The sequence below is a fragment of the Eptesicus fuscus genome, chromosome 18 (genome assembly GCF_027574615.1).
Source record: "Eptesicus fuscus isolate TK198812 chromosome 18, DD_ASM_mEF_20220401, whole genome shotgun sequence".
NCBI lineage: Eukaryota > Metazoa > Chordata > Mammalia > Chiroptera > Vespertilionidae > Eptesicus > Eptesicus fuscus.
This window is the reverse complement of record NC_072490.1, coordinates 22,113,246-22,132,039: the sequence shown is the minus strand read 5'-3', so window position 1 is coordinate 22,132,039 and position 18,794 is coordinate 22,113,246. Positions and strand designations below refer to the sequence as shown.

The window sequence follows — 18,794 nt, the reverse complement described above, 5'->3', positions numbered from 1 at the left end:
GCTAATATGAATATTTAAAGTCACCATTGTTTTTTCAGAGTGATCAACAGGTAGAAAAACTCCAAGTGAAGATCTAATAGCAAACAAATCTAGTCCTAAAACATTCATTTGTCAGTCTGAAACTTTTTACACCTGAATTTAGCATACTTTGGGACTCTAAGGACAAGGAGGTCAGTAAGATATTTAGTGGCCTTTCAGGACTGTTAGCTCACTGAATCCTGCCCTCCCTGTTATGGGAAGCTCATGCTGGTATAGAATGCAGCTGTTTACTAAGTGGTCCCAATGGGATTGTGTACCAGCTGGCTGTTTGCAAATGCAATTTCATGTGTTGAGTTTCCATCTAGTCATCCCCTGCTAGTTTGGTGTTGTGTTGCCTTAGAGACTGTTTTCTCTATATGTTGTCCCCTAGCAGCTGATGTCAACCAGAAATTTCCTTGTCATCATCTGGAGATGGATGAGAGAATTAACAAGCAGTTGGACATAATCTGAGATAGTCTTGCTCATGGAATTTTCTTCTCCAGAATCTTCCTTATGCTGACTATGTTGTATATCATAGCAAAATATATTTCACACTGATTAAAAGACTGGAAGGTTCATGGATCCAGAGTAGAAAGAGCATCTGGGAATGTTTCCCTCCCCCCTCCTTCCTTCTCTCTTTCCCTCTCTCCTCCTCTTTCCTTTTCATTACATCCTGCTCTATCCCTCCATTCCATTCCATTCCATTCCATTCCATTCCATTCCATTCCATTCCATTCCATTCCATTCCATTCCATTCCATTCCATTCCATTCCATCCCACTCCACTTCATTCTGTTTTGTTTCATTCCATTCTAGTTAACTCTAGTCTATCTTCTCTCTCTCCCTTTCTCCCTTCCTCTCTTCCTCTCCTTCTCTCCCCCCAACCCTTCCCTCCCCTTTGCATCTACCCTTTCTGCTTCTCTCCCTCTTACACCTGCAGGAACACACACACACACACACACACACACACACACACTTATCTTTTCCTTAGACATCTCAGAGCAAACTTGCTGAAAGTGCTTAAGGCTATATCAAAAGTGAGTAAATGTTGTCTTTACTGAGAACTTTAACTTTTTCTTTGAAGTTTAATTTAGTTTCTGAATGTTAAAGACGATATATTTGATATCTGTAAATCTGTCTGTACTCGTCTGTGCATGTGAATGTATATACATGAGCAAAATGAAAAAAAAAAAAAGAGAAAAAAAACCCTCAAACTTCTGCTTTGACTGCAAGATTAGAGGTTCTAACTTCTTGATTATTCCTTAACAAGAACGTTTTAGAGAAATCAGTATCTTTTGTCCTCATTCCATATAGATTACTGCAGTTTGCAGACAGCCCTTTTTGCATATTATGTAAATAGAAAGTTACATTAACAACACTGTAGGTAATGTAGGAACATTTTTTTTTAATTTCTCTTTTTTTTTTTTCTTGTAGAAAGAGCTTCTGATTAAGAGCCGTGAGTGCTGCTCATCTTTATTTCCTTGCTGACTTCCCAAGTGCTGCCTGGGATGCCTGAAACACTTTTTTGTGTAACCGTCATTGCTGCCATTTGCATTCAGCACCACCTAGCCTGAAAAAGATGGCAACTTGACCCAATGGAAGACATAGACTTTTGAATATATCCTGCTCCAGGTTACTTAGGTGAGGGGTAAAGCATGTGGAGAGGGAGGGACGGCGGGGGGAGTTGGTTGTCAAAATTAAACCTAGTATCCAAAGGTAGCATCTTTACCAGAGTATTGGGAATCTGGGAGGTGGTGGGAGGAAGCAGACTTTCAGAGCACTTCAGAGCTGGTTAAATAAGCTCTAACTCCAACAGGGAACAGGAGGGAGTGGGAGAGGGAGAGAGCGCCGTGATGCTCTTCATGGGGTGTGTCAAGTTCTATATACATAAATAGAGTCAGTGCTTTTGTCAAAGCATGCTGTGAATTTTGCAAAATATTAGAATAAAGAAATGCTACTTGATAGCTTGATAGACGACAACATTCAATAGGTGCCCAGAGAGATATCTAAAGGTATTTCAAAATTTACCCCCAAGGATAATGCAACAATAGTTGCAAAAGGCTTCACTTAGAGAGTGACCTTAATTTTTAATGGAAACAAAACAGTCAGTTCGCAAACTAAATTGGTAGCCCTGGCCCCTGGCTTACCAGAAACTGGAGCAATGTGGTTCTGCCTCAGCAATGGCTTTCTCAAGGTCCTTAACAATCTATGGAAGTGAATGATTCACCAGCTTTCTCTTAAGGCAGAGAAGAAAGTTGCTCTGGAGAGCCAAGTATGAGCAGTGTCTAGTTATAATTCATCTAGCTACCAGACATTATATGGTTCTATCTGTTTAGGAGACGGTCTCACCTTAAGAAGTCACTCCAATTTCTCTCCTTGAGCAAATAGAGTTTATAATGTTTCTATACCATCAATGTGGAATGGATTCCCCCATGCTCTCTTTGCAAATGTTTGTTGTGATAGTGTATGACACAATTTACTTATTATTGTGGCAGAAGTTTAATGTGATTGAAAGCCATCAAAAGGCAAAGCTTCTAAATGTCATACATGACTTGTGTCTGTAATTCCAGAAGATGTGGATGCCTGTTGACTTCCTTTCTCACCCACAATGATTTTCCCCCCTTTCCACTAAGTGGCACTGTGTCATTTGCATGTTTTCTGATCAGGTCAAGTATCTGAACATTTGGAATGCTGGTATGAAAATCAGTTTAAAGCTTTGCTGTAAATTTCTGCTAAATAGGTTAGATTGGGGATGGGGGAAGCAGCAATTAAATTTTTATATTAAAAAAAAAACTCCCATGAAGCTTACTCTTTCTGTATTTAACTCTTTCCCACTTTTTCTTTCCAACTCCATTAGCCTCCAAATAAGCACCATATTATATATGTCAAAGGAAGTTTTATTTAGACTTATAGGGGCTGATCTATTCCCATGCTGTTTAAATTAATGTTCAAAAAAGAATTCAAACCACATTCTAACATTTGGACTATGTAAGAAGGAAACAGATTTTTTGGGGAAAAAAAGATGTTGTTTTAGCTAGGCAGAATGGGCGGTAGGAACACAGACACGTGCAGACGGATTTCTAAATGTGTGTATTATCTGATAAGATCTGGGCTGCTCGTGTATCAATTCAGAAAGTAAGTGAGTGCATGAGCAGAATTTTTTTCCTTCCTTCTTTCTCTTCTTCCTTTTACATTTTATTTTTTCTTTCTTTCTCTCCTCCTCCACTTCCTTTACTTTTCTAAAAATTTGGGATTTGCTTTTATTTTAGACACTTACAGCCTAAGGCTTAGAAACACTGGTGCTTCACCTAACTGGTTCCTTGCAGACCAAAATAGCTGTAAAAAAGAAGGGTGAGTTTGAAAAAAAGAAACGAGAATCTCTTGAAATAGAATGGCCTCGATTTGCATCAGAGTAACGTTTTGACAATTAAGTTCTGATAATCCTCTCCAAATACAGCACATCATGGACAGACAGAATGCTTTGTTAGGGTGGCGTCTACACAATCATCCCACCTCAAAAAAAGTTAGGGCGGGGGGGACACAGAGTTACTGATTATGGGTGTGAGTAGCCACCTTTAGATTTCAATGCAATGAATGTTTCCAGTTTCTCAAGCACAGAAGAAAAAAAAACAAACCCACCCTGCCAGATAAAGAAGCATAAATGCAACCTTGGGAAGGGGTTGAGAGGCCAAAATTCTGTGTGTATGTGTGATTGTGTGTGTGTGTGTGTGTGTGTGTGTGTGTGTAGATCGAGTTCTGTTGGAAACTAATGAATTACATTTCAATTAGCCAGCTTTTAGCAGCAGTTACTTTCTTGGTGTGTTGGCTTCTATTTGTAGCACGTATGGTAATATATTTTTTCTTATAAGTGAAGTGTATGTTTTTAATCAGAAGGGAAAAAGAAAGGAAATTAGTGAGCCAGAAAAATGTCAAAGTCTACCTTTAAAACATATATATATATATATATATATATATATATATATAGTGGTGTTATTCTTTAGAAGGTGATATATATATATATATATATATATATATATATATATATGTTTTAAAGGTAGACTTTGACATTTTTCTTTGACATATATATATATCACCTTCTAAAGAATAACACCACTTTCTTTTCCATGTGCAAAATATTATACACTTGCCTTTGAAACCAGCTAACATTCAAGAAGAGAATGAGTTTATAGACTTCCTCAAAGAAGTAGATTACAGAGACCCTGGAGCAGCATTGAAGCCAGTACCACACCATGAGCTAGTGTTGTCAAGGAAAGAGGACTGTCCTGATGTCGTCCCATGAGGACAAAGGCTGGTGAGGTGGTGGAGAGTTGGCATGCATCCATTGGTACACAAGTCCTTTGGGACAGTCCTCACATAGGCAGGACTCTATTAGGGATGTTTTCATTTCTGTACAATAGGCTTGTGAAGACTCATAAGCCAATAATGAATCTGAAACAACCAAAGTAGTTTATTCAGTTTTTGTTCAAACGAGTTTTTCCCAAACTTGTTTGGTCTTGTATCCCCTTTTGCACATCGTTGTCCCAGTGAACTAGCTTAATAGTCAGGATAGGCTAGTTTAAGCTGCAGTAACAAAAAGCTTCCCAAATATCAATGGTCTATTTCAATATAGGTATATTTTCTGCTCATGTTCTATGTCCAGTATGTCCGTAGGGAATAGCTGGAATATTATATTCACAGGAGTCACGGGCGGACCAAACAGGAAGAAAGAGCTAGCATATAAAGTGGGCCAGTTGCTTTGCTAGAGGGAAAAGAGAAAGCTGTATAAAGTCTCATACACACAATGACCATTAAATGCCCTGGATCAGAGGTGACTCAGCATTTCTGATCATAATTAATTGTGCAAAATTAGTCAGATAGTTCTACCCAAACACAACGATTCAGGTAATGTAATCCTAGCATGTGCCCACAAGACAAAGATCCTAAAATAATTTGGGAATACATGGATGACTATCATACTTTTTATTTTTCAGAATATATTTTAAGACTTTCTGGACAATTTATGTTTTTTAGATATTCCAGATCTCACGGTGCATTTTTCCAAATCCAGGAGAGTTACACCTGGGAGAAAGGGAGGAGAGATTGCCACAGTATTTTGGAAATACCTCAGTTATGTGAGCAACACCTTTTTGCATTTGAACTACATCACAATCGGTAATGTGAGTAAGGAATAGATTATGCTAAGCAATTTCTTTTTCTTATAAGGAAACTGAGACATATGCAATGACCCCTATGAGCTGACATGGCATTTAAATGGTCTTTATAAATCAGAAGGAAACACTGGGATTTGAGAAATGAGAATAGGTTCAAAATCTGAGACAGCTGGACTAGCAAGAATGATCATCACAGTTCAATTGTATTCAGAATTCTACCAGATTTGTCTGGGACTTGTGCGAGTGTTGGGGAGATTACACAACAGACATAAAGTGAGAAATAAAGCTCACTAACAAACATATGAAGGGACAAAGTTTTGGTGAGGTGACAATTTGTTTCATAAATACCTTAAGAGCTTCTGGCCACTGAAAGCAATGAGCACTGAATCATGAAGAAAAAAATTCACAGTGCTTTGTGTGAACCTATTGCTTTAGTCAACAAAAGGACAGTTCAATGTAAGGAGTGGGGAATAAAAATAAATTCTTCCCCTTTTATGTGCTGTTGGACTCCTATTGAGGAAAATAAATTCTGGTTTATTGCTGTCTGCCTGAGAAAGAAGGATGGAGGCACAGAATATTTTAGAGCTTTGTTTGGTTTGTCAGTGTAGGTGGGGCACCGGGTCGTGGGAGCTGGTGTGCCATGACAGCCACTAGCAAAAGCCACAAGCCACGCTGTATTACCTATTCCATGTCCTGCCTCACCTCCATCTCCCCCAGCCCTCGAATCTGCCATCATCAGTCTTGCAAGGCATACATTGCCACAGCCGCACGCCTGAGGCATTATCTCCTATCTGTGGTCTGATGCGCTGTAATCCCACAGCTAAATGTGGTAACCCAAATTTCAGAGAGCCTTCGTGGCAGGCTTGCTGAGATAACCCATCTCGGTCCACTGAGTGCCAGGTCGCACGGAGCCTGTAGGCTGGGAGCGCTGTGGATTCTTTGTGTCGATTCATCCCACGCACCCTATAGCTTACCCATCCTTCCAGAGATCACAGGAACCCTAAATAGCAAATATGGCATCCTAACTAGAACACCACCTGTTTTGTGCAAGTATACATGGGTTTCTGCCATCCGGCTGCTTCTCTCTCTCTCTCTCTCTCTCTCTCTCTCTCTCTCTCTCTCTCTCTCTCTCTCTCTCTCTGAGTTTAGAGTCTGTTTCTGTTGTCTGGCTGACCAAATACACATAAAACTGGTAGATATAGGCTTATTGTACCCAGGCTAACGGTACCTATGCCACCTACACAACAACAGTGACCTACATATATCTCTCACACATGATGCTTTTAAATATGCTTGCAGGTGCTGAGATCCTAGGCAATAAAGACTCTTGCTTGACAAGCCTCTTTGTTCCATGCTTCAGAATTTTTTGTGGTTGTTTGTTGTCAAAAGAGATATTTTCTCTCTCCTTCTCTCTCTCTCTCTCTCTCTCTCTCTCTCTCTCTCTCTCTCTCTCTCTCTCTCTCTCTCTCCTCGACTGATATGGAATTGCTTAGAAACATGCAGGTTTTGACATATGCTTTTACCTAAAAATGTATCTATTCCTGCTGCTTTATTGGACCCCCTAATTACTTGTAAAAAATAATAATAAATTGGGCAGGTGTTCGCTCTTCCAGTTGATTAATTGACAATGATTTTACTACAATTGACGGCAGAAAGCTAGGAAGCTGCCGGTTGGAGTTCAATGAGGAATACACATTTTTCTACTCAGCCATGGGAATCAGCTTGAGAGGAGAATTTACAAAAGGCTCAAATTGCCAGCAACTATATCTGTTTTTCATTCCAGACTTGGAGATCTCTTAATTCCTGTTATATACACGTGAAACTCTGGAGCTGATAAAATGAGTTTAAAAAGGTTTTCCCCCCTATATGAAAAAGATCACCCAGATCGGTCACTATTATGTGTGGAAAGCAGTGCGTCCTAGTAGGAACAATGAGATCTGATGTAAAGTTAGCTGGGCTTTTTCACTGTGTCAGTGGTGTTTTGCTTTTCAGTTTTACCAGCAGCAGAAACAGCAGCCTCCAGATTAAGATGGTCTCTGAGGACTGTGCCTCCCAAAATATTAGCACTGTGAAGTTAGGGCCATTCTGTTTTAATTTTTTAAATAGCGTCAAGAAAACCACACAATGTTTTCAGACCACTGAGTAAATAGAAATAAAGAGGTCTAAATTTCAGAAACAGAGAAACAAAACCAAGTACTTTTCTTCTTTTTTTGACTAATATGAAAACTTCCCAGGTCTTATAGGAATTCTAATGATCTTCAGAAGACATGGACTATTATGATTTTATTAGTTTAATTAAGAAGAGTCCAAAGCATAAAGCATGATTTCAGATCACCAGGTTTGCAGAAAAGAAGTAGTTTGGCTAATAGAATTCAGCATAAAATAAAAAAGTGGTGCACCATATAACATAAGTTAGATTCAAGGTCTGGCTGGAGTTCAGGCCATATTTTTATGTTGATCCTTAGAACTCATTCATTCCCTCTATTTTTATTTTACAGCTGGGCTGGTAAGCATGAATAATGTAGATACACAAATAGCATAGAAAGTGAGTGTAGCCAGGAGGTAGTAAGAGAGAGAGAGAAGAGTCCATATTTCCTGAAAACAACTCCAAATAGAAAAGACATTTCATGCTTTTTAAAAGACAATAACAAATAAAGAAGACTTACCAATGATGTATATCAATTCAAAGTACCCCTGGAAACATTTTTTTTCTAAACATAGATGCTAGGAGACCAAACTTCCAGGGAATTACCACAACCATTTTATGGCATTTTTCTTACTGATCAAATTTATAAAAGAAAAATAATGACATTCCTGAGTCATATCACTGAAATCATGAAATTGATGACCTTCTTTTATCTTTCAAAAAAAACCCCAAAAAAACAAACCGTCAACATATGATTGAGATTCAAAGTGTTTTAAAGGAGCATTTCAACAAAACTAGCAGGTCATTTAAGAAAGACTGAATATATAAATGAACTCTAAAATGTTCACATAGATCAGTGGTCGGCAAACTCATTAGTCAACAGAGCCAAATATCAACAGTACAACGATTGAAATTTCTTTAGAGAGCCAAATTTTTTAAACTTAAACTTCTTCTAACGCCACTTCTTCAAAATAGACTCGCCCAGGCCATGGTATTTTGTGGAAGAGCCACACTCAAGGGGCCAAAGAGCCGCATGTGGCTCGAGAGCCGCAGTTTGCCGACCACGGACATAGATGAATTATAATCACTTTGATGAAAACGATAAGGGATAGAGTGGAGATTTTTAAATATTGTGTATTTTCAGCGAAGGGCTCTGCTCTCATCTCCACTCTCTGAGACTCCTACCTTTGGCTGTGAAACTTCTGGTTATTTTGATATTCTGATTTGTCAAGCAGTTAAAGCAAGCGTCCTCAAACTACGGCCCGCGGGCCACATGCGGGTGTTTTTTGCCGTTTTGCTTTTTTTACTTCAAAATAAGATATGTGCAGTGTGCATAGGAATTTGTTCATAGTTTTTTTTTTAAACTATAGTCCAGCCCTCCAACGGTCTGAGGGACAGTGAACTGGCCCCCTGTTTAAAAAGTTTGAGGACCCCTGAGTTAAAGGGTTCAAATCTTCCAACTTGTCCATTCAGAAACATGAGATTGACATCTCTTTGTGGACAGGATATGAGTTTTCTTCTCTTGCTCCTAGAAAAAAAAAAAAAATCTCTTCTCACACATTAACCTTACTGAAGGATTTGCATGGTCAACTTTTTTAGCGCTAAAAACTCTGGTTGAATGTTATCACTCTGATGAGTTTACACACCATTCTCCCTGCCACTATATAGTTGGAAAATAAATCAGATGTTCGCTGTAAGCCTCAATGAACCGAGGGTACTAAGCTTCTGTACTTGACTCCAATGATGTGTTTTTAAATTAAGACTTTTCTAAGAAAATGGTAGCAACCGTTAAAAAAAAAAAAGAAAGGAAGTATTTTATACAGGTGAATTAATCTCACTGCCCCAAGAAAACACAGGCAATGACCACTAACACAGCTTCCCCAAAGCTGCCTGAATTAAATTCACTTTTCAAAAGGGAGGGAGAGAATGGCACTTGAGAACTCTGTGTAGAAAATATAGGCTTCCCTTTCATAAAATTCTCCATTTCCCAAGTTCTAGCTAAGCACCTTGATTGCTTTATGGATTAAACTGTGTATACTCAATGCCTGCTCAGGATAGGCTGTGAGTCAGGGAAGACACAAAGCAGACAGGCATATCCCAGCTGTAAAATTGCACATTCTACCATAAGTGAGCCATCCAGACTACCTACTTCATCTCCTTCTACCAAAATATTGCGTTTTCCCTCCCAATAAAGATGTTTTATAATGGCAATGAGGTGCCGTAACTCACGGAGGTTCTGCTGCTTACTTGCTCTCTGTGTCCTGTAACTCCCACTCTATCGTGAGAGCATATGTTGTATCTCTGTCATGAATTATTATTGGGCGATTCCACGTTGGAATTTGCACTTGGAAGGCAGTTTCTCCACCCCCAGTGCAAAGATTCCAGCTCATTCATAAAAGGTCCATATTGTCTATTGGCTTCCGTGTTGTAAAACAATTCCTTAGGTGCTGCATCCAGGAGCTCGGTCTCCTAAATTCTCAATTAGCAAAACCATCCTGAACTTATATAGGTACCTAAGGTGCTGTGCCTCTTCATTTTGAGATAACCATTTGTACGCGCTGCATTCTAGGAGACGATTCGCTCCACAATGAGCAAACTCAATGGCAAAATATTCCAAGTGGCAGTGCTACAAATCGCACTGGCACAAATCAAGGGAGAAGACATCCATTTTTTTTTTTTTTTTTTCATGCACTGCATCCTACCTTTCTCCCAACTTGTCAGTTTAGAGAATGGAGGGTAATAAGATGCGTTTTGTTTTAGCCTTTGTGATTCTGACTTTCATCAAAGGGATTCCAAACTCTTTTCCTATGAGTAGGTTTTCTTTCAAGTGAGTATGTATGGAGCATCTCCTATCAGTGGTATATTGGCGCCTGTTCATACTGGCTCAGAAGAGCCGATTGGGCACATCTCTTCTCAATCTGCACATTTAGCAGATGACTCATTATTAACTTGAAATTGGGCAGTGTGGGAGTGTTTACACCATGGAATCAACAAATGCCATTAGCCAGGACTTTCTTGGGAGAAGATGGGGGTTAAATGCTAAGCAGTTACCAGCATATTGCTGTCTCCTACCTAGTAAGTAAGGTACTATAAAGATACTGAAGGTACGAGATAGAGTAGTCCTGAAACAAAAGTGGTCAAACTCTAGTTGCAAAAGTAATACATAAAGCAAGGTTGAAATAGTTCAAACTAGTGGTAGGAAAGATGTTAGGTTGGCAGTGTAACTTACTGACTGAGTAAAGGCTTAGGTTTGGTTGGTCTACTTACTAGTTAAATATCCTTCAGCAACTCACTTCTCTGAACTTCAATTTTGTCCATTATACAATGGAAATAATAAGTGTTAGCTTCCTTATGCTGTTATTTTTTAATTAACTGAGATAACGACTGGTGCTTGGCTCATACTAAGGGCCCAATATATTTTAGCCACTATTATTAAACACAGGTAGTTAAATAAAGACCAATCTCAATTCACTTGCAGTTACTTGTTTACTTAGTTCCAAACACGTCTTTTTTTTATTGTCCTAAAATACACCCAAGTATTTTACTCTGAGTCTTTGCATCTGCTGTTCCCACTGCCTGAAAAATCCCTCCCTTGGACCTTTGCCCGGTTGGTGCCTTCTCATTATTCTGGCATCAGCTCAGGTGCTAGCTCTTTTAAAAGGACATCCTAGGTTACTCTTCCTTGGCAGACATTTCTATTCACCTCCCTTTAGTCAAGAAGCTCCAGAATCCCTGTACTGTGTTCTTGTATAATTTTTCATCATAAGAAGTTTCTGCTTTATTTGATGATGTGCTTATTAACCATCTCTCTGACTGAATCTAAGATCCTTGAGATCAGTGACCCTGCTTGTCTTTTCACCACTTAACCCTGAGCCCAGGAATGGTGCCTGGCACGTGGTAGGGGTGCAATAATTATCAGTAAATGGTGAATAAATAAATGGTGGCTTTGTAGCCATGAAAGTTCATTCACTACTTAAGTGGAGCAGATAAATCTACAATCCTATCTTTAGTCCAATTAAGGGCTGTTTCTGATAATAAAACAGAAATATTTATGGATCCACAGGAGGTAAAGAAGTTCATTAATACTCTGGATAAATAACAGAATGAGCAGTTGAAAATCCATTGACAGATTTAATCAGGAAATTGTGAAAACAACCAGATATAACTGATTTTGCAAGGCATGGAAAGATTGAATTCAGAATAACTTGATTGGATGAATTTGAAAAGATTTTCTTTCCTTACACACAACTAAAGGTTTATTTATCTCTGTGATCTTAGCATAATGATTGGAAATAAGAAAGCAGAATTTAGTGTGAATCATTAACCATTCTGATTATTACAATTTTGGATGGGAGGAAAGATATAATGTGGACTAGCCTTCTTGCTATGAGTTTCCATAGATTTTTGTTCAGGTGTGTGGGTAACATTTTTCTCCCCTCATAGTACTTGTTTGAGCTTATAAGGAGGAGGGATAGTGGGTACTGGAGAAGGAAAGAGAAAATAAATTCGTTGGAATAACTACTTTTTAATTTTTGTGGTATCAAGTAATGAATTAAGTATTTCTATGTGAGGATATATTTTTTTTAATGAGCATGAGATGTTTGAAGAGCTATAAAAAGTTCATTCCAAAAAGTGAAGGACTTTAATTAGAAGAGAAAATATTTACTACATATTACACCCATACAATAGAATTAGGACAGTGTTATAAAAGAAGAAATAGAATTTTAGCATAGACATCTATTTCTTGCCTTATTGGGGAAAAGACATTTTATATGTGGAAAAGAAAATATAAATGCAAAGTATGTGGAGGTAGAGCTCTTTATCTTGTATCTGGATTAAATGCTCCAAGTCCAATATTTTTTCTTTAGTTTTCAGATTAGCTAGGATAAAACAGGGGTAACATACATAATGTTGGGAGGGTTTTAAATTAAATTATAGCTAGATAGTTAGGTTGAACATCTGAAAGAATTACATACAGTTTCAGGTATCCATTGCAGGAGATTAAAAGTCAGCTATTTATGCACATATATGTGTGCATGTGTATATATATATATATATATATATATATAATAGAGGCACGAAATTCATGCACGGAGGTGGGTTGTCCCTCAGCCCAACCTGTACCCTCTCCAATATGGGACCCCTTATAATTTTGAGATCAGTGACCCTGCTTGGAGGAACAGCAGATGCAAAGACTCACAATCCAGGACTGCTGGCTCCCAACTGCTTGCCTGCCTGCCTTCCTAATTGCCCCTAACTGCTTCTGCCTGCCAGCCTGATCACCCCCTAACCACTCTGCTGCCAGCCTGTTTGCCCCCAACTTCCCTCCTCTGCCTGCCTGGTCACCCCTAACTGCGCTCTCCTGCAGGGTTGATCACCTCCAACTGCCCTCTCTTGCAGGCCTGGTCCTTCTCAACTGCCCTCCCTTGCAGGCCGGGTGCCTCCCAACTGCCCTCTCCTGCTGGCCATCTTGTGGTGGTCCATCTTGTGTCCACATGGGGGCAGGATCTTTGACCACATGGGGGCAGCTATATTGTGTGTTGCAGTGATGATCAATCTGCATATTACTCTTTTATTAGATAGGATAAAGGCCTGGTACAGGGGTGGGGGCCAGCTGGTTTGGCCTGAAGGGTGTCCCGGATCAGGTGGGGGCTCCCTTGGGGCGTGGGGCGGCCTGAGCGAGGGGCCTATGGTGGTTTGCAGGCCAGCCACGCCCCCTGGCAACCCAAGCGGAGACCCAGATATCTGGAATTTATTTTCCTTCTATAATTGAAACTTTATAGCCTGGAGCGGAGCCAAGCCTGGGGTTCCCTCCGAGGCCAGCAGCCATTTGTGTTGGGGTTATAATTGAAACTTTGTTGCCTTAAGCAGGTGGGCCCGGCCAGGGTGTGCGGAAAGCTTTGCTTCCCCTGTTGCTGGTGGCAACCCTGGCCTGCTCTCTCAAGCTCCATTCTGCTGCCATTTGTTTGAATTTGTTTACCTTCTATAATTGAAACTTTGTAGCTCGAGTGGAGGCTTAGGCCTGGCAAGGGCAGGCGGAAAGCTTGGCTTCCTCTGTTACCTAGGAAACCTTGCTCTCTGTGGCTGTAGCCACCTTGGTTTGGGTTAATTTGCATACTCGCTCTGATTGGATGGTGGGCGTGGCTTGTGGGTGTGTCGGAGGTATGGTCAATTTGCATATTTGTCTATTATTAGATAGGATATATATATACATATATATATATGTATGTATGTATGTATGTAGACACACACACAATCATATTATCACCATTTTAGGGCAAATAAGTCAGATAGGCATATAACTATCTAATTCTCATGCAGTCTTTTGGGAAAATTTCATTATCTGCATGTAGAATCTTAAGAAATTAGTTTGAGATTCTTAGAAATTTAGAATCCGTGATTTCCTCTGCCAAGAATTCCCCAATTGTGATTACATGATCTAAAATGCAAGAAATTCAGTAAAATGATATTGTATATAAAAAGAAACAGGCACCTCATTACTGCACATGTAATCTATTACTTACCATAATGCGTGGGCACACACTACAGACTAATTCTTATGCTCACACTTGTACAGAGGCTAATTCTCATCATGGTTAATGTATGACACTATGTAGCCAGAGATTGATCCTAAATTAGAATAGTGTGAAGAAAAAGCATTTAGTAACAAACAACATGTGATGTGACAGAAAATTCTAGGTGCCATAAATATTTTATTTAATTTAATCCTCATAACAATTTATCTATATAATATAAAAATATATAATATCTTTGTTTTCTTTTTTACTCTTAACGTCTTGTGATAGAATATAAGATGTATTGACCTTATATCATAGCCATTGAGTGTCGTTAACATTATATCATTGTGTTTAAGTTATGGGATATCAAGCAGAGGAGGAAACATTATCTGAGGACTCTGCATCCTCTTCTGAAGAAAGGATTATCATGTTTTCACATGCACACAGGATACTCACATCATGGTAGGCAGAAGTAGGACTTTGTTATTGTTTTTATTTAAAGATTAAGTCTGGTTTAAGGGAGCTATTCACTGAGTGGCCAGATTATTATGACCACCTGACGTTTGTAGGCAAATTAGCCATACACTGCATCGTATGGGATATGGAAGCCGAAGGCCTGTTCGAACACCTTTGCTGTCTGCAGTTACCAAGATAAAATATCTCCAATTCGCACAGGAACACAGGATTGGACAGTCAAGCATTGGAAAAAAGTTATGTGGTCCAATGAATCACATTTCCAGTTGCATCATGCAGATGTCAGAGTGAGAATTTTGCAGAAACAGCATGAAAACTTGCACCCCACATGCATGAGTACAACCCTTCAAGCTGGTGGGGGCAGTGTTATGGTTTGGGGCATGTTTTCCTGGCATGATTTGGGCCCTTTAATTCCTGTGGAACAACGTCTGAATAGTATCATTGCCGCCCCCCGTGCCTCTCAATGACCGGATCGGCCGCCTGAGTGCTTGCCCCATGACTCTCAACAGCCCGATCGGCGGCCGATCCAATCATTGAGAGGCGCAGGGCACGGGACTTGCAAGTCATGCCCCCTGCGCCACCGCTGATCTGGCTGTTGAGAGGCGCCTCTCAATGACCGGATTGGCCACAGAGTCCCGCGCCCTGTGCCTCTCAACAGCCGGATCAGTGGTAGCGCGGGGGGTGGGACTCGCGAGTCCTGCGCCCTGCGCCTCTCAATGACCGGATAGGCCACCCCGAGTCCCGCCCCCAAGCCTCCCGCTGCCCAATCTTGGGTGTAGCAGAGTGATGGTTATTTGCATATTACCCTATTATTAGGTAGGATATAGATAGATAATACTTCATGTATAATTACACATGTAATTTTAAAAATACATATTTATATGCTTATATTTATATATAAAAGAGTTAATCTCAAAGACATCTACTTCTTTACAGGCTCAAAAGCAAATGTTTTCTCACAATCTAGAGAGATGGACTTGACATAAATTCTAGGCAGCGATAATGAAAAGAAACAAAAGCTAATGAAGTACATATTATTTCACATGTTTTTAACAGGTTAATAATATCACTGACATTTTGATCTCATCATAGCCATGAACGTTTGAAGAAATTGAAAAGAACTTGTCAGTTTAAGTATAATTATTTTGTCACCCAACATTTTAAAGCAATTTTATGATTTAGGACCATTTTTATTCTCCCTCACTACTGCCCCAAATAGGGCCAACTCTGAAATGAGGATTTGAGGACTTTTCATTTATAAATTAAGCATCATAATAAGAAATGGTTTTTTGCTTTGTCTTGTTTTTTGCAGATAATGGTCATTTGAACTGTCTCTGAGTCTGGAGGTTGCTGTTAACAATCCGCATTCTATCACTGCTGGGCTAGTTAACATTTATCATAAATTAGACTCTCAAAACAGTGTGAAGAAAACAGTCAGCTCTTTGATAGGATTTATGATGGACACACATCTGGGCTAATACTGACAATATATCAAGCCTTGAACAACAATGATTTTGGAGATTTTTGAGACAGCTATTTGGGTCAATGGAGCTGATTTCATCTTTGGAGGTTGCATTCTGAATTGGCGATATCCACCTTTATAGGAACAAGATTAAAGATGAAGGGTATACAGGATTGGGCTAGTAAATAATTCTAGGAGTAGACAGAAAGGAGAAATCTTATCTGAAATGATATGGATACCCTGAAATTAAATAAAGATTAGGTTGTGGAATTTTTGGGGAGAGTGGGAAGGGTTAGGGAGGACAATGAGGAGTCAATATTATGAATACCTAATTAGCAGTAATACAGTACAACATGCGTCTTTATGAAGATCCCTTTACATGTGTATGAACTTCCAGGGTGAGAGAAGATGAGCTAAGTAAAAGCCATTCTCCTGTCAGAAGTCTTTTAAGCTGGCCACTTCTCCTTAAAGCCCTGATGTGCCCAGCTATCTAGATTTCATTGCCTTTTGAAACTTCTAAAATCTCAAAATTATCATATTTTTATGTGTAAGAAACATTTCTATTCTGAAAGAACCATATTTTTAGAGAGAAGGGAGAATGCTGAATGTCAGTATTGTTCAAAAACTTCTACAAGGATTCCACTTTGGTAGACAGACCAGGGAAATTTAAGTATTAGTCTATTAAAATATTGTAACATTGGAAATTATTACACAAAATAATTTTCTCTTTTATAACAGGCCAAGTTTATATTTCTGAAGATAATCATTAATCTGAATAAAAATGAACATTTATCAAACTTCAAAATGTTCCTTTATGTGAAATTTCAGATCACTACATAAACCATGGAGGATAAGACAGTGGAATAAAACTCTAGTTTGGCTACCACTTCTGCATGTTATTCTTCAATTAAAGTCACATACCCATCGTTAAAAAATATATATTGAAATCTCATGTGCTCCTTGAATGTTTTTTTTTTTTAATTGAAAGTAATTATTATTCTGGTTCTGGCCAAAATGGAGTAACAGGGGCCCAATTGCCTGCTTACCTTGTCTATTGTCTGAAAGAAACATAATTTAAAGTATTTGGCAGGACTTTAATTTATATTCTTACCTACACTTTATTTATTTTTTTAAAAATATATTTTATTGATTTTTTTACAGAGAGGAAGGGAGAGGGATAGAGAGCTAGAAACATCATTGAGAGAGAAACATCGACCAGCTGCCTCCTGCACACCCCCTACCGGGGATGTGCCCGCAACCAAGGTACATGCCCTTGACCGGAATCGAACCTGGGACCCTTGAGTCCGCAGGCTGACGCTCTATCCACTGAGCCAAACCGGTTTTGGCCTTACCTACACTTTAGAGAGTATGGCAATTTCTTTAAAAATAGACTCCTACCATATACTTCAGCAGTTCCTCTCCTATTTATTTACCCCAAATGAATGAAAGCATATATCCACACAAAGACTAATTAGCAATTTTAAAAATAGAATGGACTATTGATACATGTAACAACCTAGATGAATCAATAACTGTGCAGAATGGAAAGAGCCAGAGAATGAAGAGTATCCTACCTAATAATAGACAAATATGCAAATTGACCACACCTTCACTATGCCCACACCACGCCCACCAGCCAAGCCACACCCACCAACCAATCAGGACGGGTATGCAAATTACCCCAACAAAGATGGTGGCTAATTTGCATATCAAGACAGCATAGAAAGAAGCCAAGAGCTGAAGAAGGGAGCAAAGTTGTGGAGAAGCAAGCAAGCCGGGGGCAGGAGAAGGGAGGAGCGGAGGCGGGGCTGAGGGCAAAGGGAGGAGCGGAGGCAGGGCCGGGGGCGAAGGGAGGAGCGGAGGCAGGGCCGGGGGCAAAGGGAGGAGCGGAGGCGGGGCCGGAGGTGAAGGAAGGAGAGCGGGCGGGCTGGCAGAGAAGGCGGGGGTGGGGGAGAAGGGAGGAGAGCAGGCGGGGCCAGGGCGGGCGGGCTGACGGAGAAGGGAGAAAAGCAGGGGGGCTGGCGGAGAAGGCGGGGCGGGGGACAAGGGAGGAGCGCAGGCGGGGCGGGGTAGAGTGCAGCAGGAAACCCTATTGCAGGATTTTTCCTGCAACAGGAATGCTAGTGTACTATATAATGCCACCTATATATAACACTAGAAAGTATAAACTAATCTGTAGGGACAGAAAGTAGATAAGTGGTTGTCTGATACCAGGGTTGGGAGTGAAGAAATTATTGGGGATCATGGCTGTGTTCACTATCTTGATTTTGTCAATGGTTTCATGGGTTTATAAATACATCAAAGTTATCAAATGATATACTTTACACATGTGCATTGTACTCTTTAATAAATCTATTAAATGTATGGTAAGTAATTATGGTGACTAAAACGTAATCTAAGCCATGGGACAGAGCACTGTGTTCTTTCCAAATATTCCTCTAATTCCCCAAATTATGAGACACTGCTGCAGGAGTACTCCCTCTTCCCACCCCACCTGAATCCCTCACTGAAATATCCAATTGCAAAGGGAAAGGATAGCATCAGCAAGGCAGTCTGGCTCATGGCAGACAGAATTCTAACTCTTCATGCCATTTAGCTCTTTCTAAAAATGATGGAAAGTTGCCACCTTTAAAAAAAATCACTATTTTTATTCTCCACAGGTAAGTATTTTTAAAGGAAATTGTACTATCAATATCTGATTGAGCAGATTTCTATTCCCCCTAGATTTAATGTTTTCCATCTGCAATATAAAAGGAAGATAATGCACAATTATGCTCGTACGATTCGCGCTTTCAATAGTGTTTGCGCTTCTCAATACCACATTTAAAAAGGAAATAGTAGCACTTGAAAAGTTAAGTAAGAAGATGAACAAAATTGAACACAGAAAAAAAAACTGTCTGAAGACGTGCTGAAAATACATTTAAAGACTGTCTGGGACAGCAGCTGATCCAGCGCACTTATCTCTCAAAGAGTTGAGAATCATTCAGGTGTAAATATTGGACCTGG

General features: G+C 39.7%; 1 long non-coding RNA gene across 4 annotated transcripts; it reads left to right on the top strand.

Moving 5' to 3' along the window:
• Window positions 1-843: 843 nt before the first annotated feature.
• On the top strand, window positions 844-16,740 carry LOC114235161 (uncharacterized). Of its 4 annotated transcripts, none has more exons than XR_008558873.1 (5): window positions 844-1,054; window positions 1,452-1,658; window positions 5,049-5,189; window positions 15,639-15,951; window positions 16,527-16,740. It is a non-coding gene; the product is annotated as an uncharacterized LOC114235161 (long non-coding RNA). The 4 variants fall into 4 exon arrangements; XR_008558872.1 differs by having other exon boundaries at window positions 5,049-5,194; XR_003621342.2 differs by lacking the exon at window positions 15,639-15,951.
• Window positions 16,741-18,794: the final 2,054 nt, after the last annotated feature.